The sequence below is a fragment of the Gallus gallus genome, chromosome Z (genome assembly GCF_016699485.2).
Source record: "Gallus gallus isolate bGalGal1 chromosome Z, bGalGal1.mat.broiler.GRCg7b, whole genome shotgun sequence".
Taxonomy (NCBI): domain Eukaryota; kingdom Metazoa; phylum Chordata; class Aves; order Galliformes; family Phasianidae; genus Gallus; species Gallus gallus.
In genome coordinates this window covers 18,181,296-18,208,413 of record NC_052572.1, presented here as the reverse complement: position 1 = coordinate 18,208,413, position 27,118 = coordinate 18,181,296, and the positions used below count along the sequence as shown (strand labels likewise).

At 40.5% G+C, this 27,118-nt stretch overlaps 1 long non-coding RNA gene across 1 annotated transcript; it reads right to left on the bottom strand.

Moving 5' to 3' along the window:
* On the bottom strand, positions 1–27,118 carry LOC112530663. The gene is made up of 5 exons (XR_003072446.2): positions 26,307–27,118; positions 25,304–25,369; positions 15,312–24,864; positions 15,025–15,181; positions 1–133 (listed from the first exon to the last, which is right to left on the bottom strand). It is a non-coding gene; the product is annotated as an uncharacterized LOC112530663 (long non-coding RNA).

The following is a 27,118-nucleotide window of genomic DNA, read 5'->3' as shown; positions in this document are numbered from 1 at the left end:
TTCAACTTGTTCACACACAGGAAGATGTAGACTCAATTGTACAAAACTGTTGAGTATCATTCTTTCCACCTCTGCAGAAAATCATACCTGTTAATGGCACTTTCTCCCTTGCTTGAGACCGTGAGATCAGAAACTAGAGAGAAATCAGAAGAATGTTATTTAATCCACTGCGTATCCTGCCACGTGAGTTGCAAAACAAAGGGAGCAAAATTTAATTCAGTAAATCTTCAGCAGATGGAAAGATCCTCATCTAAGAAACATTTGAACTTAGGCCAGCGGTTAACTAAATCATCCCATGTGATTAAATACCTCAGCCTCTTAGTGGTAAAAAAGAGCATCTCTTTTCCAGTCTCTATGCACACAACTTTTGCCACACAGATGAGCTACCCTACTCTTCCATGCTGGAGAATGGAAATTTCCCATGTTTGCATCTCCTGAAGGTAGTCCTGATTTAGGAAAAACAGACAAAAACTGAAAACTTAAAATGTGTTTTAAACTGAACAAGAGTCAGAAAAGCCATAGTGCAACAGAAGTAGTCTCTAATGATATGTGTGACACCAAGTTCTCAGAGTCAGCTAGAGAAGTAACTTCTCATAAGGAAATTGAGTTCTGAGAATCAGACTGTTCTTATCAAGTTGCAAGGAAAAATCCAGGCCTGAAACACATGCACCCTTGCTCTTATCTATCAGGGATCCCAAATAGAACCCAGCATGCTCCCACGTCCTGTTTGTGCTGCTATAGACCAACAGCAAGGCAAGGGAGGAATCACAGAATCCTCGAATGATCAAGTTCAAAATTCAGCACCTCAGGGCCATCTGTTCCAAATCCCTGCTCAAGCAGGGACATGCAGGGTAAGCCCATATCCATGCAGCTTTTGGAGATTTCTAAGAAGAACACTCTACAACCTATCTAAGCAACCTATGCCAGTGCTCTATCAACCACATAACACAGAAGTGCTGCCTGGTGTTCTAATCTGTGCTCATTGCCTCTTGTCCTGCATTGGGCACCACTGAAAAGAGCCTGGCTCCATCCTCTTGGTGCCCTTCCTTCATGTATTTATGAACATCGATGAGATCCGCCTGAGCCTCCTCTTCTCCAGGATGAATAGGGTCAGTGCTCTCAGCCTCTCCTCACAGGAGAAATGTTAGGTAGGTATCTTCAGTGAAGAAAACTGCCTGGTCCCAATTAGAGAATTTCCATGTACAATATAAATTTCAAATACAGAGGAGCACCTTGGTTTTGACTTACAAAAAAAAAACAAAACAAACAAACAAAAAAAACCTGCTATGTTTTTCTGAAGACAGATTCCCTGAGCAACAAGCTGAGAGACACAGATTAGTCTTTAGTAAATTGGTGGTATGGGTTATTCAGCAGGAATTACTCATGGAAGTCAAAAAGTCTGCAGAGGAAGTAAAGGCTAATTCCTGTTTGATCTATCTTAAAAGTATGACATATAAAATATTTCTGAGAACAAATTTTAAGAGTGGAATTAAAAATAATAATAATCTAGAGGTAAACTGGTAAAGATCTAGAGATAAATTGAAAAAGTATGCAAACCATGATTAGCGATAGCAGATAAACAGTAGTAAAATTTCAATAAATCTCAGGGATATGCCTTGTTTAATTTTACAGTTGCTTTACACTTGAGGTATCCTTAGCAATGGTTCTGCTAGCTGAAATGACTACATTCAGGTTCCTTCAGAAGCACTGTTACACATAGCTCAGTCACAGTGGCAGCTTCCAGAGGCAGGAAAATATGTCACAACAGTCAAAGTAAAGAATTTCATCCTTACATTTTTGACCTTTGTGGTGGTGATTTGGCAATATCTTCTCTGTATGTATAAGTGCAGAATGCATAATAGACTGGTTGAAACTAGATGATTTCTACTATTTAGTGGTCAAGGAAAGGGCTAGAAATTACAGAAAACCAGTCATCACTGTGGTTTTAACAGAGTCAGGGGAAACTTCACTGGAAAAATCCCATACTTATATCTAACTACTATTCCGTAGTTGTAGCCAAAAAAAGAAAAAACAAAGAAAGAAGAAAAGCATGCCACCAACATCAAAAAACATCAAAAATTTTTACTCAAAAACTGAAATATATTTTGGCATAGGACGTGGTTGACATTTCAAACGTACACATTCAGCAAACTATGCAAATCTAAGTCTATGTGGGCTGCTCTGAAAATAAGGCCTCCATTATGTTGGCCCTCTATATCAGAGATGGATGTTGGTGGTATGGCAGTAGAGGCTGAACCTTTTCAGCAATATTCCATTACATTTTATCACTGTGTGATGGATGACAGCAGAGGGGCATGGACAGAATGGTGTCTCACATGGAAGTGAGTATGAAGCAAAGATGAGTCACTGAATTCCTCCATACAGAAAAAATGGCACCCACTGACACTCATTGACGCCTGATGAACATTTATGGAGCCCAACCAGTGGTTGAGAACACAGTGAGGTGGTGGTGGTGCATTTCAGCAGTGGCAACAGCAATATGAAAACAAGCCACATTCTGGATGGTCACACAGAGCTGTTACATGATGAAATAAAGAGCACCTTGATCAGCTCATCAGCAAGAATCCACTAATGATGGTGACTGTGTTGAAAAGAATTGTTATGTAGCTGAGAATTTGTTCTATCAAATAATGTTATTGTGCTCACTGTATATACTGCAGTTTCCATGGGAAAAAAAAATAGGAAGCATTATTTTTGGAGCAATCTACATATTTAAGAAGTCCTTTCTTGAACTTTGCATGCAGTAAAATCAAAATTTAGGAGAGAAAACATGTTTCAACCTTTATTCAGAAATTCTCCTTCCAGGAGAAATAAAAATATCGGGCTATTTATGCATGGAATATCTTCATTTGTTGGAAGGGGAATATTACATGAACATTTGATACAGCAGAGAAACTAAGGCAGTAATAATTAATCTAGCATTTTACCCAAGATTATTTGGTGAATCTGGTTATACTCGTACTGTGACAAAAGCTAATTACTTGTAAGCCTGGGCCTTCTAGCCATCACTTTTCATCCAGTCAGTCAGCAGAGGATAAATGAAGATTCTTTGTGCAATAGAATAAATGAAACAAGGGAATCCACTGGCCAAAGCACTGACCATTTGAGACTTGAGCAAGAATAGTCTTCTAAGAACAAAAAAGTCCCTCAAAACAAACAGAAAATTTAGGTTCTTTCCTAGGAATTGGCTTTAAATTCAAGTTTTTGAGAAGGAACTGAACCACAATTAGCTGCACTTGTGCACTGCTGAGACAAATTAGAAAAGTGGAGAAAAAAATGTAAGCAATTTTAAAAGTTCAAGACCACAAGCAGCCCATTCCAATGGCCAGATGGCTGGCAAAAAATGGACAGCTGAGAAGCAGAGATACAGCCATGTGCATCAGCTGAGAGCTGAGGTCCGTGAAAATTGCCAGCAGCAGTACTGTAACAAGAAGAAATACTTCGGATATTTCCTGCTGCTCAGGCCTCTCTTATAACTTGTTTTTTTTTAATGCAGTTAATAATTGATTGTGCAAATTCTATTTAAACTGGCTCTCGTTAGATAGCTCTGTAAATGCAGTACTTTTCCTCCAAGACTGTGGCCCAATCAGCCCATGTTCTCACATGATGCATCCTAGCCTTATGAAACCACCTCTAGAAGTAGCCAAGCAATTGCAGTCAACAAGAGATCCAAACTATTGAGTGTACCTGTTGGTAACACCTTGGTGGTCATGCAGTGAGTCCAGACCAGCATGGTCATGCATATCCACGTACAGACCACAAAAATCATTTGTGCCCACTCAGATTTTGTGACTATACAAATCTGTTGCAAAATAATAATAATAATAATAATGAAAGAAGATTTTGCTTGTGACTGTTGCTTATGCTTTTCTTTTTAGATTAAAAATGAGCATGTCAATTACTAATCATGCCAGTCTTCAACAAGAAAATTTGTACTAGTCAATATAGAATTTCAGTCTGACACACAAAGACATCCAGAGCTTTTGGGAGAAGCAGGAGGGGAGGTAAAACTATATTATTCAAGGAATGAGATATCTTTTTACAGGCTATGGGTTTTTCAGAATGTCACACAGTGTAAAACTCCTGTTTTGAAAGTAAGCAGAAGAAGCAGTGTTAAAAGCCAGGGATGACCATTTTTTGTTTGGTTGGTTGGTTTGTTTTTCATGTTTTGTGGGGTTTTTGTTTGTCTGTTTGTTTGTGTGACTGTATTCTGAAGGAAGAAGATAACAATTGAATTTACAAGTTCCAGTTGGAGCTTCTCAGTATTTATAGGCAGTTGATAAACTGCTTACAGTAAGCAGGAGCTGGGTAGGTCTAGAGAGCAGCCACAAGCTGGACAACACTACATAGTCCTCCTTGCTGTCATAAATATTAGCCAAAAAGTGATATTCAGATTAACTAGTGGTTAACAAAATAAAACAGGTGTATCAAGACAGCCATGAAAAATGACTTGTTGCTAGTGTCTTTCATGGGAATTGAGTGAACTCTCTGTGTTGCATAACTTCATCAAAGTATCAGCCTCTGCATAGCTCAGAGGAACAGCTTCCTACTGTAAGGATAGCTGTGACTTGTTTCCTTGGAGGATTAATTCTCTGACATAACAGCTCACAGAAAACAAACAATAGCAAAGTACAGAATCTTAAAACATGCATGCAGTGGTAAGCTGCTTTTTTTTTTTTTTTTTTTTTTTTTTTTTGTGCACACTAATAACTTCAGTTTATTTGCCTGAAAATATAAATATTTTGAACATGACATTCCTTCCCATGTCTTCATAGGGACAGCAATAACAAAACCACATGTGTAAACATGGGGGAGTTGGATTAAACCTTTGCAGAGCAGCTAAAAAGCATATCTGTCTTCCCAAATTCACCACAACTGAGCACCTATCTACTAGTACAGTTTTTTGCCAGTCTTCTTCAACAGAAGTACTGAAAACAAAAGCAAATGAGACACAATATGTTGTTTACTCTCCCTATACCTCTCCTGTGATCCCCTGCTGCTAGGTATCCGATACATGCAGGGTTCCAGTTGTAGAATCTCAAGCCCACGTTGCCAGCCTTTAGTATAGAGGAAGTTCCTTGCACTTCATTTTGCCCCTAAAAGGAAACAGGAGATCCCACAGGTTTTAAATCCCACAGAATCATATGAATTGGAAGGCACCATCAGAGGTCATCTAGTCCAGTTCTCCTGCAATCTACTTGTAGAAGCCAGCATGGCTTCACCAAGGGTGGATTTTGCCTGACCAATCTGGTGGTCTTCTATGATGAAGTGACAGGGACAGGGAAAGGGTGACGGATGTCATCTACCTGGACTTCTGCAAAGCCCTTGACGTGGTCCCCCACCACTTCCTTCTCCCTAAATTGGAGAGGTGTGGATTTGAAAGATGGAGTGTTCAACAGACTAAGAACTGGTTGGCTGGTCACAGCCGAAGGATTGTGATCAGCAGCTCTATGTCTGTGTGGAGATAAAGTGGTGTCCCCCGAGGCTCAGTCTTGGGACTGATGCCCTTCAACATCTTTGTCAATGACATAGACATATCAGTGACGTAGGAATCAAGTGCACCCTCAGCAAGTTTGCAGATGACACCAAGCTGAGTGGTGCAGCCAATACATGGAGGGAAGGGAAGCCATCCAGAGGGACCTGGCCAGGCTGGAAATCCTGGCGGAACTGGGGGAAGAGTTCCTTGAGAGCAGCCCTGCAGAGAAGGACTTGGGGGTTCTGGTGGACAAGAAGCTGGACGTGAGCCAGTAGTGTGTGCTTGCAGCCTGGAAGGCCAACTGTGTTCTGGGCTGCAATAAAAGAGGAGTGGCCAGCAGGGAGAGGGAGGTGATTGTCCCTCTCTGCTCAGCTCTTGTGAGGCCCCATCTGGAGTACTGTGTCCAGGCCCGGGGCCCCTAGCACAAGAAAGATGCAGAGCTCTTGGAAAAGCTTCAGAGGAGGGCCACTAAGATGATCAGAGGGCTGGAGCACCTATCCTGTGACAAAAGGTTGAGGGAACTGGGCTTGTTTAGCTTGGAAAAGAGAAGGCTCCAGGAAGACCTCATTGTGGCCTTCTAGTACTTGAAGGGAGTGTATAAACAGGAGGGGGAATAACTGTTTACATGGGTTGATAGTAATAGGACAAGGGGGAATGGTTCTAAACTGAGACAGGGGAGGTTTAGGTTAGATATTAGGAGGAAGTTTTTCACAGGATGGTGATGCACTGGAACAGGTTGCCCAAGGAGGTTGTAGATGCCCCATCCCTGGACGCATTCAAGGCAAGGCTGGATGCGGCTCTAGGCAGCCTGGTCTGATGGCTGGCAACCCTGACCACAGCAGGCCATTGAAATTAGATGATCTTTAAGGTAGTTCTCTGGGTTGTCCTTTCTACCCTTCTAAAAAATGATTGTGACATTGATATGTTTCCAGTAACCAGAGACTTTGCTTGACCACCATGACTTTTCAAATACCATTTAGAGTGGCTTGATAACTACATCTGCCAATTCCCTCAGGACGCTGGGATGTATCTCATCAGAATCCATAGACTTGTGGATGTTCAGGTTTCTCAGGTGATTGGTTGCAAGACCAATCTTTGCTTTACAGAAGGAGGGCTATTGCTCCCCCAGTTCCCACCTTCCGATCCCAACCCATTCACTCAAAGTCTGTCTGAAGACAAGTTGCCAGTAAAGGCTGGGGCAAAAATGTTATTGAGTACCTCTGCCTTTTTCTTGTCCATGGTTAACAGCCTGTCTGTATTGCTCACCTGGGTGCTAGGCCTTCTTGGACTTCTTTTTTTTTTTTTTTTTTTTTTTTTCCTGGTTGATGTACATGTAAGAGCCTTTCTTGTTCTTCTTTGCATTCTTTGCCAAGTTCAGTTCCAGTTGGACCTTGGCCTCCCTGACCCCACCTTTACCCAGCCTACCAGCATTTCTACACTCCTTGCAGGGTATCTGTCCCTGCTCTCACTACCTCTGCAGTTTGACCAGCAAGACCCAATTCAAACATGCTTGTCTCTTGCATTCCTTTCCTGACTTCCTACACCTGGGGATGGAGAGCTCTTGTGCCTTGAGGAAAGAGATCTGGCAGATCTGCCTCACTCCCTTGTCCCTGAGGGCAGTTTCTCACAGGGTTTTGTTAACTACCTGAAGAGCTGAATTTCCTAAAATTTAGCATCCCAATTTTAACTTTTGTCTGTCAGATATCCCTCAGGAGTGTGAACTCCAACACGGCGTGGTCACTGCAGCCCAGGCAGCCTCCAATCCTGATGCCATCAGTCAGTTTACTTGCACTGGTGAGCAATAGGTCCAGTATTGCATTCCCCCTAGTGGGACTGTATTTTACTTGGCTCAAGAATTTACCCTGGAGCTTCCTGGATTGCCTACAACTCACTGTGCTACTTTTCCAGCAGATGTCAGGGAGGTTGAAGTCCCCCAGCAGGATGAGTGCCTCCAGTCATGACATCTTCTGTAGCTGAAGGAAGAAGTGTTCATCAGCAGTGTCTGTTTGATCAAGCGGCTTGTAGAAGATACCTACTAAAAGGCTCCCTTTGTTGCCTCAGCCTCTTATTCTCACCCATAGGCTTTCAACTGCTCATGGCCATTCTTCAAGGAAAACTCTTCATACATTCTTCCTTCCTTGTTGTAGAGGGCAACATGTCCTCCCTTCCTTCCTCACTTGTCCCTTCTGAGTATCTTTCAGCAATCAGTAGCCACACTTCAGTCATGGAAAATATCCCACCAGATTTCAGTGACGGCAATTACACCATAGTTATGAGATGGGATGCTATGATTCCACCCAGTGTGATGGATCACCTGACTGCAGTGGAGAGAAGGTGCTAGTTCTGAGTCATTCCTGCACTCCCCACCACCACAACATGTAACATTCCCTCCCATCCTGTATTCAAACAATCCAGGATGATGAAATGATAGTCTGTGGGGGATCAGAAAAGGTCATCTTTGCTCTCTGGCTTGGAGGGATCACAAAAGGTCATCTTGTCTCTCTGCTTGCCCAGGGCAGGATGGTGATGCTGTTGCTGACAGGTTCTTGTCCAACAAGTTCCTGAAAACCTCAGCCACATCCCAAGGCATGTTGTCCCACAACATCTCCACCTCCCTGCACATGTCTCTTTTGCCAGTTAAGACCATTAATTCTTGTCCTATCTCCAGTAAACATAGAAAACAGATTTTGTTTTTTTTTCCTCTTGGTTTTTGAATGAATGTGTTCCTCACAACGTCAGTAACCTCTGAAAAACATCAAGGTATTTCATCTTCCCAAAGATTTTTCCCTGTGACCATTGCTTTGACCTCCAAACACTCATGGATTTTGTTTCTGAAAAAAATCAGAATCTTACTGAGGATTTTATTTCTGGTTTTATTTCAGTGGATGTGTCTTCACACAGTCTCTTCTTTTGCAGCTGATAGCTGATGTGGGTGTCTCCAGAGCCCTTTCAAGCTTCTCTGGCTGAGTATGTCAGTATCTCCAACAGAAAACAGATTTCAAGGACAGAATTCCCACTGTTTTCAGAGGAAACAGTATTTCCCATTACACCAAAACTGCAACAGTCCCAAGCTACACAGTTACAGGAACCATAAAACAGCTCCTCCTACTCCTTCTCTCTCTTCTCTCAAGGTAACCCTTGAGATGAGGCTGAAGCAGCATAGAAACAAAACTGGGCACTTGCACTTTATTCTTCACAAGCAGTAATCATAAACCTTTGCACAGGGAGCAGCAAAGCCATCTGCCCCACAGGCACAACTGGAATTATAAAAGCCAATTGAGGAGTATCTAAGAAAATACTGAGTATTCTAGACAAGGACAGAAAGGAAATAAAAAATAAATAATAATAAAAAAATAATAATTAAAAAAAAAAAAAAGCAGTTTCATGAATAGCAATATTCAAGAGAGTACCTGGCTTGAGGGAATTAAAAGGAGTTAAAGCAAAAGCCCTAGGGTCACACATTTAATTTCTTAATTCTTCAGACAAAATGCATTTATGACAATATTTTCCTAAAGTTAATTCATTATTCAGGGCTTATTAAAAATCAATAGTCATTAGGCAGACTTCACTGCTATGCTGCCTCCTGTGTACGAATCTAATCCCTTAGTTGCATTCAGACAGAATAATTAGACACTTCAATGCCTCGTTATAACTTTCTCCTGTGCCTTGCAGTTCCCAGAGTGCAATATTCTCATTTCTGTCCACATCTATCAGTCAGACAAATCTCCAGAGTACAGTATTGTTTCCCCTGCAACAATTACAGTCTTATCAAGGGAATCTTGGTTAAAAGCCAGCTTTAAAAAATTGCATTCCTCTAAAACCAGAGTTTTTGTCACCTTAAGGTAAAACAAGAAAAGAACTGAGTCCCAGTGAAATATGAAATTACCTCCTAGAAACATAACCTTCCACGGAACTTAGAGCTCAAGTGTGTTTTTCTTGCAGAGATATCACATGGGGAAAAAAGGCTGATTATACTGTGGCCATCTGATAGTCTTAACATAAAATGCTCTGTGTACTAAACAAAACTCTGTAGTTTCACTTTCTCTAGCAGAAGTAAACAGTTCCCTCTCCGTCATCAGCCTGCTGTGATTCAGCCACATAAACAGAACAATAAAAAGTACAGAGCAGTTTCATTTTGGTTTATTATGTATTTAACAAACGTTGGCCAGTCTGCTTATAAGCTTCCACAGAGGTGCATCAAAGCCAAATTATTTTAGAAGAAAATTAATAGATTGAATCAACTTTATATTCCCAAATTGCGGTAGCCATAGAATGACAACAAGATGAAGGTTATATGGATGAACTAAGGCTTAATTTGCTCACCACATGTCTGGTACCAAATTACTAGTAATACTTGTAGTCTCCATCTTTATGTTGACTGCACAGATACCATTACATCCAGATTGTTTTGTTTTTTTTTCTCTTTATATATGCTCACAACAGTGTAAATTGAATAAATTACCAGCTATGAATTCTTCGGATGGCCACAACACACAGCCCCACCCATAAAAACATTAATTCCTACTTTTTTTTTCAGTCTTGGAAAATCCTAAACAAATACATACGTAAAACAGTAAGAAAATTATTCCACTTCTTGCATTCTTTAGCTAAAAGCCTATACTGATGCCAACATGATCGTGTTCAAAATAACAGTGTGAAGTACAGTACAACATTTGTTCTAAGCATTTAGAAAAATACAGTGGTTGTTATAATTTTGGCCTATTATCCTTTCACCAGCAAGACACATTCCGGATTAATAGCTCAACCTAGTTACCTCTGAGGGTGGTTTTATTCTGTTCAAGTCCCTGCTAACCCTGTAAGCATTGTGCTAACAGCATTTGCTGATTCATTTCTCCCTTGTTATTCACCACAACCTTTGCTCCAACACCTTTACTAGCTCCAGTTTCAAAGGCAAGCAAATTTAGAATTTTATTCTCAGTGAAGAGAAACATGTATTGTGGAAGCAACACGGCTTTTCTTTCCGGATAAGAGTATAAATAAATCTAGACTTAAAGATGTAAGTGCACCTAGCAGCAATATTCCAAGAAAACACTGTAGCCTAAAGAATAACTGAAAAGCAAGTTTTAGTAAGTGTTTTGAGTCGGGAAAAAAGACACTGATCCACCTCCAGTTCCTACAGTCTGGAACTGGAAACCAGGAAGAATTACTGTGAGGATGCCTCTCTCTTGTAGTGCATGGGGGCTGCTTCAGGAGTGGGCCTGCTCTCTAGATCTTGGTACTTCTCTTTTCTATGTGCAGTGACAGCTTCTACACCTTTCATTTGAAGCAAAAAGTCCTGAAAATAAAATGTCTTTGAAGTCAAAAGAGAATAACTACCCCAACAGAAATAACATATTCAAGCCACATTGCTATTGCATTTGTTTTATTCAGTAGGTTTTCCACACAGAACACCATAGCCTCAGAAAAGTATTTCTTTTGTTTTCCCTTTTTGCTTTCCAATTGTTTTCCAGCTTTCCCTGCCTGGCCCACAGTAGTAATTATGGCAATTAAGAACTAGCTGGAGGGAGAAAGTAACATAATACATCCAATTTCCCATCCAAGAAATAAACACACAAAAAGATGAGAGGAAAGAGGAGGAAAGCAGCAGACAGAAATACTGAAAAATGTAAAGCCAGGACATGGCAAGCTTCTGATGAGCACACACAGCTTTTCTTCCTGCAAGCTAAAGACCACCCAGTCACAAAACCATACACTCCTATATCAAAAATCCAAGACCTGTTTTTTATTTTTTTTTTCCTCCTGTCTAGACTGTGCTTAAGGAAGTGTCTAGGCATTTCTTAAAACCATCAAGTAACAGCAACAGACAAGAAGAACAGCAGCGCTAGACTAGTTAAGACTCTTGAGTAGGAGCTTGTTAAATTTAACTTAAAAATTGTGCAAAGTCACAACATGTAACTGGTAGTGGATTAATGAGATTAAGAAAGAGTAAGTTTTCAACCACACTGTTGAATGGGTGTTACTCCATATCCACTTAGACAGTAGTCTTTTACAATAGCGTTCAGCAGGATTCTTTAACACATGGTGGTTCAAGTAGTCCCATAGAAAGGCACACACATATTATTTATCATTTCCTTGCTAGTGGCATGATGGCACTTGCTATACATTTATGCTTGTTTGCAGGATAGAGCATCCTATACTCTTGAAATGTAAGTGGGTGAGAATGTAAGTGGGGACCAAAATTAAGCAGCAGGAGACATCAACAGCCCACAAAAGCTACAGAACAAAACCAATAAAAAGCAGAGGAGACCATCCTCTCCATGCAGACACCAGCCAGATGCAAGATTGGAATAATCAGGAGTAGGAAAGCAAGGTATAATAAGCATGGAAAGACCTTTCCTTTCAAAGAGTGTTGCCTATAAGCCAGTGACATGCTGGTGGCTTTCCCACTCAACAGAGAGGAGCACTTAAGCGAAGGGTAGCAGAGTGGCAGAAGGACACAGTGACAGTACACAGAACAGGTGACATGACTGTGTTGTATGCCACAACAGAGAAAAAGTGATGAGTAAGGACTTTGTGCAGAAAATGGCACTAAAGAGCAATGAGTTGTTTCAGCAAATCGTGCTGAAGATCTGCCCTTCATTTGTTGTGTTTTGGAGTGGAACATTCTCTTCCAGCTCTGTTTAGAAGGAGTGCGCAGGTTACGCAGCTCCTCTATCAACATTTCTGACCTGAAACTGGCCACCTGCAAAGCACAATACTGTCTTCTGTTAGAGGAGATATTCACCCATGGGTTGACCATGCGTATCTCACCTTTAAACCTCAAGTCTAAAAAGGCACCAAGGCTTCAGTTCTGTGCCTGTTCTCTCCATCAGCTTTCCATCTGGGAAAAATTGGAAAGCCAAGTGCTGTTCATCTATGGTCATTCCAAAGTACTGAGTGATTTTCACACTGACTTAACAGCAGGAAGCAGAAAGAAACAAGGCAGCAAGTTGGCACTGCTGATACCATTTCACATTTTCTGGCCACCAAGACAATGAAGGGCATGGAGAACCTTCTCTCTGAGGAGAGTTGGGACTATTCAGCCTGGAGAAGAAGAGGCTCAGGGGCATCTCTCCAGTGTCTACAATTACCTAAAGAAATATTTTAGGACAAAGCCAGGCTCTTCTATTTGTACCCAGGACAAGAGGCAATGGGCGCAAATTGGAACATACGAGGCTTCCCCTGCATGTCAAGAAGCACTTCTGCAGTTGCAGAGTTTCCTCTTTCAAAAATTGCCTGGACACAGTTCTAGGCAAACTGCTCTGTGTGCCCCTGCTTGAGCAAAGGTTGGATCAGATAGTACTCAGAGGTTCCTTCCAAACCACTCTGTGATTCAAGACCTCTCCCTGTGCTGCCAAGTCCAGCCAGAAGCTATATGTACAAATCAGACACTGTATAAAGTATGACCAAGTATAAACTTAGTCCCTTCTTTACAGTGTCAAAGACTATCATAGCACATACATCTGTCAGGCCACAGTATTATTGTCTTCCCAGAGAGCAATGACACACAATTGAAGGAATTATCTTTTGACTGTGCAGACTACAAAATCAGAGGAAATATCTTCTTAACAAGCAGAACCTCCATGTGAAGTGATGGTCACTGGACACTTAATCAGGCAAGTGGAAATTGTTCACTCATTCCCCACCTTCCTGGTAGAATGGGGGAGAGAATTGAAAAAAAAAAGTAGAACTTATAGGTTGAGATAAAACTACAAGCTAAGAAACAGAAAAGGATAATAATTACATCAAATTTTATATCTATCTATCTATATATCTCTATATATAAATATAGATATATAGTATATATATTTCATATATACTTTTTTATATAGATATATTGATATATATCTATATATAGATATAGATAAAATTTGATGTAATATATATAAATGAATATAGTGCATGGTGCTGCACCTCGGTCAGAACAATCGCAAGCACAGATACAGGCTGGGAAGGAAATGACTTGAGTGCAGCCCAGAGAAGACGGATTTGGGCATGTTGATTGATGAAAGACTCAACATGAGCCAGCAATGTGCATGTGCAGCCCAGAAGGCCAACAGGATCCTGGGTTGCTTCAAGAGAGCCATGATCAGCAGGTCAGTGGAGGGGATTCTGCTCCTCTGCTAGGCTCTCACGAGACTCCCCCTGGAGCACTCTATCCAGTTCTGGAGCCCCCAGCACAAGCAGGACATCAAGCTGTTGGAGTGGGTCCTGAGGAAGGCCACAAATATGATCAGAGTGATGGACCACCACCTCTAAGGGAACAGGCTGAGAGAGAGCAGGGGCTCTTCAGCCCGGAGAAGTCTCTGAAGGGACCTTATAGTGGCCTTCCAGTACTTAAAGGGGGCCTACAGGAAAGCTGGGGAGGGACTTTTTATAAGGGCAAATGGTGATAGAATGAGGGGAAATTGCTTTCAACTGAAAAAAAGTAAATTTAGACTAGATATTAGGAAGAAATTCTTTATTGTGAGGGTGGTGAGACACTGGAACAGGTTGCCCAGCAAGGCTGTGGATGCTCCCACCCTGGAGGCATTTAAGACCAGGCTGGATAGAGCTTTGAGCAACCTAGTCTACCCAACCCAAACCATTTTATGATTCTATGAATATAACAAGTGATGCACACACAGTTGTTCACCATATGCCCTAAGCAATGCCCAGCTAGCTCCCCAAGTGGCATAACGAGTGAGATGTGCTCTCACCCCCTTCAAAACTCCTTCCACTTGATGTCATATGGCATGGAATATCCCTTTGGCTGGTTTAAGTTAGCTGTCCTCATTCTGTTCCATCCCCTGCTCCTTGAGGGCCCTTTCTGTAAATGGCTTTGGCTCTATACATTACTTAGCAGCCAGCTGTAAACGTCAGTGTGTTATTAACAATGTTTTTCTCCTAGAACTAAAACATTGCATCATACCAGACATTGAATTAAACAATTCTATCCCAGCTGAAACTAAGAACTTTTAGTATAAAAAGCCATTCTTTGCCACGTATTACAACAAGCACATACTTCAGATTTACACCCTAAGCCTCTTTCCTGGCCTAAGCCACCACACTCTGCAAAAGGTTCTGCCACATTGACAGTTTGCTAAGAGAGGAAAAAAAGTTTGGTGTAAATTAAACAAGAGTGCAGTTTTCTCTGGCTCAGTAAAAAGCAGTAAAAATAAACATTTATAGATATGTAAATTAAACAGGGAGCATTGTTCCCTCCAGTAAAAGGAAAAGACAATGAAATACAAGAGCTCAATCTTTTAAAATAAGTTTGAAGTAGAAGAATTGACTTCTTGCAGTCCTTTGACTGTCTTATCTGCCAGAGTGCAGATAACGCTACCCCAGCAAGAATTTCCCCTAAGTATCCACATCTCGATTTTCATGATGGACTCTTTCCTGTAATCACAGCTTAAGTTTGTACTTTATCACTACTCTGAATACATGGCCTATGACTCTTACATACTAAAAGTCTGCTTGAATTAGTCTCCATTCAGAGTTCTTGGTACCCTTGAATCATACCTACAAATAAAACAGAAACTTACAAATGTGAAATCGAAAGGAATCATCACTCCTCCATCACTTTCACACTTCTATTGTGCATGTGAAATGAACTCTCCAGGGGCGGCTGCATTTCTGTGGCAAGGGAAATCAGTCACAGGTTGCTAACTGCAGCTTTGTTGCTTGCTCAGCTCTGAGAATCTGAGAAAAGCAACAGAGAGGAGATGTGGGTTTATGTTCAAATAAGCACACTAGACAGCCAACTTAAAATATCCCGTATAGCAGCTCAGTATCGGAGCAGATATTTCAGAAGGTGCCAGGGAATGCTTACCCCAAGGACATGGAACAGACACTTGCCATTGGCCTCGCCTCTTAATCCATAGCAGAACCTTCATCCAGGACACTGACTTCCAATACAACAGGCAGATGCCACACCACATCATCCAATGACTTTGAAGCCTTTGATCTATATTTTAATATGTCCATGAAGTTTAATATAAGCAGTTTGCCAAGAGCCTGATATGGTTTATTGAGCAGCTTCCACTGCTGCAGGCAGCCTACATGGTAAATGATGCCCCCTGGAGCTGAGCTACTGAGATCCTGGGGAATGAGGATGGTTGTGAAATAGGAATTAAAAAGTGTTCTTCTGGGATGGATGTTCTTCTACATTAGATTCATTGCAACCAAAATCAGAAACATTGCTCTTACCAAGCTGCCTGCAAAGCCGTATACCTTTTGGACAGAGGTAAATGTTATTTCAGCTTCACTTTCTCTGATAGCCTTGTGTTAGTGTAGGGTTGAATACTCTGCAATTTCACTCAAAGACTTTCACATGACATGGAGAGGGCAGCAGTAGAAGAACTGGCTCTACAGCTTCATAACCTCACCGCTACCCTGCTCCAAAAACAGATTCTCTTAGGCTGAAAGAGGAATTAAGCTTTGTATGAGAAAGCATTTGTCTTATCTTACAGAGCAAGGTTTATAGAGAAAGGGCACTGTCCTAATCAGTTAAAGCCTTTAGGACATGACCATCTACTCCAGCAAGGACAGTCATATCTGTATTCCTCTCCACTGCTCACTGGAAAGCCAAATATAAGGCAGAACCAGTCTGGAAGCCACCACGTTGCAACACAGTGCATCAGGAAACAAACCCATGGACCAGAACCAAACCAAAGCTGGTGTAACACTCCACTTCCTGTGCAGATGCAATATTGGACACCTACAGAAAAAACATCCTGTACGCCGCTCCCATTATATGTGACACTTGCGTTACTGGCTCCAACTGGGAGCCAGAGGCTGAACCGGATGTCCCATTGGAGCCCTAGGCTCCCTTTTTGGTATGGTCCTAAAACACTGTCATCTTCACTGTTATTCTCAAGTGCCAGACATGATACATACTGCAGTTGCACTGGGAAGAATGAAAAATTATCTTCTCTGTCACTTTTTTCTTTCCTCTGTCCTTTTTTCTTTCCTCTTCGTCATTAAATACAGCTATACACATACCTCTACAGATGCACAAAATTATCTTCTCATCTACTCTGCATTTTACTCTTCAGCTCTCAGAAATCCTGACCAAGGCAATGGAACCTATGGGAAGGAGGCAAGTTATGCATCAGACCAAAGTCACTTCAGCTGAAGTAGATGTTTCTAAAAAATAAAAATAATAAAATTTTCAAAGCTAAGAACAGTCATTCAACTCAGACTGCCTCTACCAAGAACTGAACACATAATCTGAAAGTATTGCAACCTGTTATTTCAAGCTGCCAATGAAGTTAAGCAGTTTGCAGAGGCTTTGACTCATTTCTTCCAGTTTTGATGCACATTACTCAAAGGAAGCCTTACTTCGTTTGTGACCAAAAGGATGAGAGAAAATGTCCCAGCCCCAGCAGCACTGAGATGAATGCAGCTCTCAGTAAAACATCGTAGCAATGGTAATATCTAATAGCAGTCTAAATTTTTTAGTTCAACTCATACATAAGCTCTCTTTTGTATCTGAAATAGATGTACAAGACTGCAAAGTAGAGGCTGAGAGCAATCTACTGTGGTTTTATTAGGTATGTATTGATATAAACATCTTTGAACATAAAGATAGCTTATGTCTGTGGAGCAGGGAGATGACATGGTAAGGCAGTTATCCTAGTGTCACAAGCTTACAAAAAAGACTCAGGACTGGGATAAGGCATTAACTTTTCTCCACCTAATAATGCAAATATATGACTTTATCTCATCAAGTCATTAACTCACTGAGAGTCACCCTGCAAACAACAGATGCAAGACTGTCTCCTATCTGCATTTCTCTGTTGGAAGTCAGTGCTGTGCAGGCGTAGCTTGCCTGTGGCTCTCCTTTGCAGGCTGTTCTCTTCAATTCTACCCACAAAGCAATGGAGATAATCAAATATAAAAGTTACTAATATTGGACCCTTTGGAAGGGCAAAGCTGATGAGTCAGTCCCCTTCTGATGAGTGTAAATCTATCAAGTTGAGATTTCATTGCCACTCCAGCAGAGAAATTACCAAGAAAAGGCAGCAGTGCTATTTGATGGACAGCAGCACTGGACTCTCAAACTGGTGCTGTTTCTAACCTCAGCCTTTACTCCTTTCTTGCTGAGATGACCAAGGGGCAGAGATGAGTTTTCAGCTCAGTTACAGAAGTTCACCTGCCAGCACTAGGGTGGACAGCCTTTCAGCTGAGCTTAACTGTAATTCAGTCTAATGCAATCACAAGATTACGTCTGAAGGCTGGGTGTACCACAGAGCTATTTTTTCCAACATTTTGAATTTCATACACATACACACATCCTTCTCACTGTTCCTAGAGGTAGCACATAGGAAATTCATTTCCATCTCTGTGACCATCTTCCTTCCTAGGGCAGTCCTGAAAAAAAGCTGAGCAATGACCCTACAGATTCATAAAGGATTTGCTATGGGAAGCAAGCAGTTCAGCAAAGCGGTATGTCTGGGTGTGTGTAGGACCATAGCTTGCTTGTCAAGGTCTCTGGAGATGCCCATGAGTTCTGGCATACAAAGGAGGAGATGGAGAAGGCCTTCAGGTGGTTTTCTGAGACCCCAGACCACAAGTGGGTTACGTATGTCATGGTGCACCAGCTTTGCTTGAGGTTTGTGCTGCAGAGCTGATACACACAGCAGCATTCCAGTGATTGCAGCATCCCCTGCCCTCATGCCAAATGGATTCATATCAAATGCAGAGCTGAAGTATGCTCAGATTTTCAAGTTTTGTTCATACTCATCTCCCTTGCACAAGGACAGTCCTGCAGGGAGAAGAATCTCTCATAGGTCTCTGATTAAATTATCTTGTGTCTATCAGTGCAAATTAGGTGTATGCAGCAGGCAACATGTCTGTGCAGAAATATCCAGGCAAGCTCTGACAGAACTCAGGTAATAAAAGAAGGCTAAATTAGCTCAAAGTCATCATGCTAACACATCTAACTGGCCCCTTCCAAACCAGCTCTCTTGTCATGCAGCAGGGCAGTGTCAGCTCCACACACACACAGAGGGATCGCCCAGGAACAAAGAAATCACTGGCAGTCAGCCATGCTGAGGAGTGAGGACCTCAGCGAGGGCTGAATACTATATACACACACACTCACACGTGCACACATGCACTGCCAAGATCAGTCAACTTCTCACTTCTGTTCTTCTCCAGGCAGAGAGGAGGTGAATGCAGCAGCAGTCCTTGGAGCTGCAGAGGTCTGGCTGCTTACATTCAAAACCTTTTTCTTTTCTTTTCCTAAAAGACAGGAATTTGAATCTCATGCAAAAGTTGCACCTCTCCCTCCAGCACACGTAGTCCTGACTCAGAGCAGAGGGGCTCAGGGGGAGCCCCACGCACCACCAGGTGCTCTGCCCACTCAGGAGGCAGAAGGTCACCTCAGCACAGAGACCGGAATATCTCCTGAAAGGAGGGGTAAATCCACACATGATGGAAATCATCTCTGAACCATTTCAGCTTGTAGCCTAGTGGCTGGCTGGAGAGAAAGAAATACAGCTGACAGCTACTCAAGCAAGATGGACTGATAGTTGCCCAAGGTCACGTAGGCAGAGTTGGCTCCCCATAGATTTTTCTCTTTTGAAAAGAGAAGATTGCTTTTTATCGATGATTTGCTGTCTATTGGTGATTTGCTTCCAGGTTTTTTCTTTTCATTGACATTTTTCAAGGCTATAGGTCAAAACCAAAAAGAGTAATCAAGCATGAATGAACTCAGACAACATAAGATTAAATTAAAAAAAAAAAAAAAAGACAAAACAAGGGCTTTGACCCACATACTGTAATGAGGGCAGACAGTAGCATGCCCTAAATTGTCCTTGTTATCACAGCCATAGTGATAACACTGTATAAGGAGGTTCCACTTTGCTAAACAACAGAGCACATTGCAAAGCACTGGCAATGTACGTGCCTAATAAAAACAAAACAAACAGGCAAGAAAAACAAGAACCGTATTTTCTTTTTTAGAAATTATTAGGATGTTGCTTGAGGGAAATTTTTCAGTTTGCAGATGGTTTTGTTTTCTTATGAAAATGTATATTCATCTGCATCAGTTTTTACTGAGTATAGAGACGTTATCCTACAAAGTGTGATCCCATTTACTTCAGTATGTTCCAAAGGCTCTTTAAAAGATTTATGGAACTTGGAAATAAGGAACAATAAATATAGCCTTTTTCTAAAAGATTGCCATGACTGGTATAATGCCGTTATCTAGAATGATTCTCACTGCAGTCATAAACAGAAGGAAACAGTCAATGCTGTGACATATTCTCAGCTATTATGTAAGCGCTCATTCCTTTATTTAATAAAACTTAGTCCAGCGAGAGTGGACTCAGGCATCCAGGCTCATTATCAGGTCTCTTATAGAGCAGACTTTATCCTTCTGTCCTTATGATTTCTCATTCTTTCTTTATGTAAGGAATAAGGCACAAGCTAAAGTGAGTCTGAATGGTTCAGAGATCTGCGGAGCTCAAGTTCTACATAGCTACAGCTGCATTGCGTGCATTGCCATAAGGCAGCTGAAGTGCTTTGCAGAAAACCTGTTGTACGGTTTTTGCACAGTCTTGTGTTTATTCCAAGTTGTCATCTGACTCATGCTGTCTCTTAACGTGCAATGACTAACCCCAGTGTGTTTCACTGTGAGAGAAACTGATTTTGAGGAGAACACAACTAAGGTTTGGACAGTAAACAAGCCCAGCTCCTGTAAGAGAGCAGATTATCTCTGATTTTGACAGAAACCTTCTATGTTTGATGGATAGGAAAGTACCTAACATTTTTAAAGGCATTCTAAGGTTATTTACTCAAAGATTACTACAAGTTACATGATTCACGTAATGCAATTAGTAGCAAAATTTCAGCAGCTGGTTGAATGGGTGTTTTCATCAAAATTGAATACACTCAAGAATTTGAAATACACAGCTAATATGAAACAACCTCTAAAGTGTTATATCAAAATGCTAAATCTATTATTTCGCCAGGATGCTGGGATTTAAGGAATACAGTTAATAATTATTCTGTCCAAAAGACAGAGGAATTTGACGAAAGCTGATGTCATGTGACCAAAGTCTTTATCTAAAGCCAATTATAATTCTCTGCTAAGTATATTTAATTCCTCTAACATGTTTAAGCTGTTGCTGAAAACAACAACACTGCCGATTTGAATGCTTGAAACACAAAATTAGGATCGGGGAATTTGAAGTTAACTTGAGACAAAATGCAATTTGCACAGTCTGCATCCAATTTTCCTACTGCTATCATTAATAGTTTTGTCAGAGTTGGCAAAAAAAGCTAGCAAAAACTTTTTTTATTATTATTTTTTCTGACCAGAACTGTAATGACTGGTTGGAATGGGCAACTATTTTAAGTGTTGAGGACTGATCTGTCTGGGAAATCAAATATTCTGCTTATCCACATGGTAAGCAGGGTAAATGCAGATCTGCCCCAGTCCTGGGAAGGCAGAGGGGCTCCCAGGTGCTCCATGAGATGGGCAACACAGAGGTTGGTCAATATCAGCCCTGGTGATGCTTTATCCTAATGGAGCTGTGATGAACCAACTGGAACGAAAAGCATGAATGAGGAGAGCATTTTATGCAGGCCACTGAGCATGAATGAGACGATTCTATGCCAACCAGTAATGGTCCTTGCTAGATTTCAAACTGGTGTAAAAGTAAAAGACTCCTGTTAGCATTCTGTCTTCCTTCAGACCCAGAAATTTTGGCTTCCACCAACAAAGCAGCTTTGGTCAGCTTTTAGAAACATTACACTGCAGTGTTTAAAAATGTTTTTTTTTAATATGTAAATCCCCCTTAAGTGTGACTTCTGTGATTGATTTCTATTTACCAAATACAGCAGTCCTTTGTAGCACCTTTTTTTTTTTTTTTTTTTTTTTTTTTTTTATGGGAGGAAGACTAAAGGTGAAATTTGCTGGCTCTCAGTCTGACTGCCAGCACAACCAATGGTAACCCCATATTTTCTACTTTCCAGATTCATTTCTACTGTAAGTATTCAGTTACTTCACTTTGTTCGTAACTTGGACACAAGTTTACTAGTCCAAGATGCTGTCATAGAACTTGGAAAACTGTCTTTCAGTAGGTACGATTAGTTTCATTTAAAATGCACCGATCACGGCTAGGAGGAGAGGCTCCCTCCTGCACTGCTTCAGCTAGATCAGAGAGGAAAGTTGGATGGGTCAAGTGAAGCCATCTGCCACTTGAAGTTCTCCTGAAGTTTGTATTCGCTATGAGAACATTACAGATCATGGATTTGCTCTAGTACTACAGCTATCTGATTACAGCAGCCTCACATGATTTCCAGTGCCAGAGGCAAATCACCAGATCACTAGCTAAACTATTAGTTCTTGAGCTTTGTTTTGCTTTGTTTTGTTTTGTTTTTAAAATACCCTTCTACAACACTATGTATTTTAACAAAACAAAACAAATATATATATATACATATATATAAAAATACTCCTCCATTTTTTAAAACCACAGTTATGCCACTGGTGTGTTCAGAGGCTTTCACTGTTCTGTCAAATAGACAGCATTTGCTTTTTTCATGCTGCATCACAAATCACAGAAGAAAATATATTTCCTATCCAGTTTAAGAAGATTAGATTAAAGAAAAAGTAAAATATTTTGTGTATGTTTTTCCCCCAACATATCAATAATAGGACTGAGAGGTTCCAATTTAATTTATGCACATCTGAACTGAAGCCATAAAAATCCCTCTGATTTGCCGCATGTGGTTAACCAATATTCAACCCAAGACTAAAGCTTACACCCAGCCATAGAGGTCATACCCATGTAGATCCATAGGAGAACAGTGAAGACTGACTGTTCTTTGATCTGAGTTGACAGACATGAACCCCAGATTTTCTCCATCTACTCTCTCCCCTACGCATGTAAGAAGTTTAAAAATAATTTCCTCTATATCATCCCCGGTTCAGACAACCATTCAACATGATTTTATTCTCTGTGCAACACAAAATTCATATATTTTAGTAATGGGCTGGGACTTCAGGGTAGGTCTGTGCCTCCTGAAATCCATTCAAGTAAAAAGTCTCCTTCAACAAGGGTAAAAACAGAGATGTCAAAGGCAATGAGAAATTCTAAAACTTGTCCTCAGTTGCTCTGAGAAGGGTCATCATTTACACATTCTCAAGGGATCTGCTTTGCAGCTGGTAAGGCTCATTATTTGTTGTGAAACAGCATACAGCCTGCCTTGAGCCCAGGAAACCATAAAAAATTACTCCAATAGAGCCATCTAGGAAGACAACCTCAAAGGAAATAATGATAATAATAAAGTAGCATTTTTGCCAGAGAGAGATCAAAAAGGAAAAGTAGATTGCACCAATACAGTATTTTCTTGCAGCATTTTACAACATTTACTATCTTGGAGTGCCCTGAGGAAAACTGGCATAAGTCCATCAAAAAATCTGATGATTTCCAGTCGTAAGAAAAAGTAATACCAGGAGTAAATCTACTCAGTGTGTTTCTTTGTATGTTTTTTTCCAGGTAAGAAATTAAGATAACATTTCCTCTCTTCTTTGCAAATTCCCTCTAGTTCTCCACTTACCACCTATTATAACACACACAAAAATAAAAATAATAAATAAATAAAAATGAAAATAAAAAGAAAAATAAATAACTAAAAATAAAAATAAAAATGCTATTTCTTTGTAGAGTTCAGCTCTGCTTTCAACACAAGAAAAGGGTACGAATAGACTAGACCTAATTTAAAGACTTTGAAGCACTATACAATTAGCCATGTGTAATGAATTTTGAATTCCTCCCCACCGCCCTCCCCTAAAAAAAAGGATAAATGAATATGATAATGTGAAAGGGAAACTATAAATTCTGCCCTATTCTATTTTGCAGCATTGTACAACTTGCTTAGAACTGGTATTTCAGAAACATCAGTACCCACAATTTTGAAGGACTACAGTAATGTCTTCAACTCTAACCATATGTGGCAAACAAATTCTTAATTCAGGCAGCAATATCCAGGAAGCCTGAAACAGCAAATATGTCATCATCTGAACATATAATTAAATGGACTTGTATGCATTCATTTTATTAATGTATTGTCTTATATGACTAGCTGTAGTCAACCTGCTGTAAAAGATGAAGGGGAAAATACTATCATCAGGAGAAGGTTTTCTTCTTAAAGCACTCCAAAATATCTGTCTGAGATATTCTGCTGTAGTTTGCAGCCCGGGCTGTTGATACAAGAATTATAAGAGGGTAGCAACCCCCAGAGGCCCCATGGAGGAATTTATTTCACTGAGCTTTCTGTACATGATGAACACACTGGAAACAAGGATAGTGTCAGCAAACAGGTCGACAAATATGAGCTGGGGTAGCAGCATGGGCAGTTTGTGGCAACTCTGAAAATAACATTGCAAGACACAAAGAGACTACCACTTGACCAAGGTTACTAAAGAAAAAATGGGGTTACCAAGGAGTGATGTCAGATCCCACATGCCTTGTTCAGATTTGCAGGCTTTTTAGAGACACCTAACTACTACTCCACCAAGCCCTGTGTGGCCTCCACACATGAAGCTCAGCTGAACGAAACAGTTTTATAGAATTCTTGTAAATAATAACTTCTTATTTACAACATGCCCAGTGCCAGGGCGGGTTGAATATCTGAATGAATATTGATACTGGGAGATCAAACCTGCTAAAGAATCAGTAAGACTGCAGTTTCTAATCAGAAAGACAAGAACAGAACAACCACACAAGTGTTAAAAGGACATTTCCTTGTGTCCACAGCACCAACTTGCTGCTCATTTTCACCTCCTTATGAGAGCTGGGGCTGTTCAGCCTGGAGAAGAGAAGGCTCCAAGAAGATCTAAGACCGTACTTTCACTGTCTAAAGGGACTGTAAGAAAGAACAGATTCTTTAGCAGGGTCTGTGGTGATAGGACAGGGGAAATGGTTTCAAACTAAAAGAGGGGACATTTAGATTGGATATAAGGAGGTGGTTTTTGTTTTTTTGTTTGTTTGTTTGTTTGTTTTTTTACAGTAAGTGTAGTGAAGCACTGGAACAGACTTCCCAGAGTGGTGTGGATGCCCTGTACTTGGGGAGAATCAGGCTGAACCGGGCTCTGAGCAACCTGACCTAGCTGTAGGTGTCCCTGTTCACTGCAGGGGAGATGGACTAGGTGATCTTTAGGGGGTCTCTTCCAACTTAAACAATTCTATGGTTCTATGATTTAGTGCTTCATTCATATGTGGATGTGGAAAGTCATCTCACAGATAAGAGAGATGCCAGCCACAGGTGATGACCAGCTTAGCACGGCCTGCTGAGCAAGGTACATTTGAGCTGTCCTGGAAGAGCTTCCCAATGTCCTGTGTGGAAGGTAGGCAGCAGGAGCAGCTCTACAGAAGGGAAGAGGGAGAAATAGAAATAATTAGTGAACACAGGAACAATGGGTAGTTCTAGTATTCTTAATTCTTATTATATTAGTTTTTTTCTATATGGTAAATACAATACAAAGAAAAGACAATTTTATGCTTAACAGCCACTATAGTTACTATTTGAGAGAATATGGTATTTCTCAGAGAGCATTTAGCTTCAGCCAAGAGCAAAAGGCATGGAATTACATTTCTGTACTAAGATCACTTTTATTTCCTCACTTTTGATGTCCTTCTCCTCGGATGTGAAAATGCAGAATTATGACCAAGCAAGGGAGTAAGAAGGCTACCACTGAAGAAACATACAGACCATTAAATCAGGCTTTAAAATTTTATTTATGGAAAATAATTTGATCTTTTTTTTTTTTTCCCATATTCTTTGAAGGCCATTCATCATCCTTACCTTTGGTAAATCAAGTCAACACAGATATTTAGAGATACAGAAGAACCCTCCTCAACCATGTTCATTCTGGGAAGAAAAAAACAGAGATTAAAGAAATCACAAGATTCCTCAGTCTTTCATCTTCATTCTGTGTCTCTTGCAGAAAGTTCATCTTGCTTTGGCTGGTGGTACTTTGCAGCTACTGTCATCATCTATTGCTTAGTGAACCATTTTATCTACATTCATCTCTTCTGAGAGATAGTTCTTATGAATTTTTCATATAGCAGTAACTAGCAGATCTGTTCACTTATCTCATTAAAAAAATCAGTAAGTAAAATCCAAACTGCCTTGAATCTCACAACCATGGCAGATCTTAGATGACCAGGAAGACCTCATCATGCACATTAACATAAGCTTTCATATTGCTATGACCATCATCTTATGGTCCTTACTGTGAAGAACTGTTTTTATCTTGACTTTGCACCTGAGGAGCTGAAACTCTGTAGTGCCAGAGGGACCATCTTTCAAAAATAATAGTCCAATAAATGTAATCAGGCCATGTTGCAGTATTAGTTATCTGAAATAACAAGTGAACAAACCCACTCACTGTTCAAACATCTTTTTAATTAAAATTCCTTTGTGAAATTTACCACAGCTATAAACCAGAATAGTAATTAATAACATGTGGCACAGACAGTTAGGACTTGGGTCATAATTTAAATACCGCTTATTAATAAATAAATTGTCAGCTAGCCAGGCTTCCAATGCAATAAGAGTTTAACTTTGTCTGCTTGTTTCTTATTCCAAACAAAGAATGAAGAACTGAATGTAATATAAGCAAGAATACAGAGAAAAATTGCTACTGGATTGCTGGATTTTCCCCTTATCCTGAGGCTGAAGAAAAATAACGAAATATATAGTCATTTTTCTGTCTTGTTCACTCCCTCTCAGTCCTCTTCAAGGCAAATGAATTACCTCTAGCAATAGTCACTATGTGTCTGTGGGATTTTTTGTGCAACCGTACCAGCCTGAGTTTGCTTCAGCTGCATTCATCAGAGACTCCTTTACAGAGGCTTATTCGTCGGAGGACTGTAAGAGGGGGGGAATGTCATTTCAAGAGAAGTGAAATCTTCCAAAGAAACAGAATTATTCTTCTTAATGTGGAAGCTGCTGCATGTGGGAATGACTTACAATCCTCTGTAATGATCTCAGAGCAATGTTTCCTTAGCAAGGAACACCTCACTCATTTCTTCTCACAGCTTTGAGTCTGACTCTTCTTCCTAGGAAAGACCTTCTTATGTAATGCAGTAGCTGCCATAAGTCACACCCCAGGCCTCTCTGCCTGCTCCTCATGCACAATTCTGGCATCAAGGCTGTTGAGAGAAGCAGATACTTAAAATTACTTATGTTATGCAGTCCATATGATAACCTTGAGACACTGGCAGATGCCCTGTGACAGTGCCTTAAACACAGAGCTGGCAAGCACAAGAATCTTTAGCCAGTGTGTATTTTTCCATTCAATCAACTCACACTGGTAACATGGGGACAATAAAAGAAAAAGTAGATCAAGTGTAGATGAAACGCCATGAAGTTCACATGTGAATGGACAAAAAACTAACAGTCTGAACCAAAAAGCACAAATAATTAATGAAATCAATTTTCATAAGACAGCAAGAAAATCTGTTACATTCAGTCATATTCGCAGTGTCTTTGAGGTGAACTTTTGCTTTCCAGTAAGCCTGACAGGGATATACATCTCAGTTGACTTGACGGATTTCAGCATTATTTCACTAAACCATATCAGAAATCAAGCCTATTTTTTATCTTTGCTCAGGG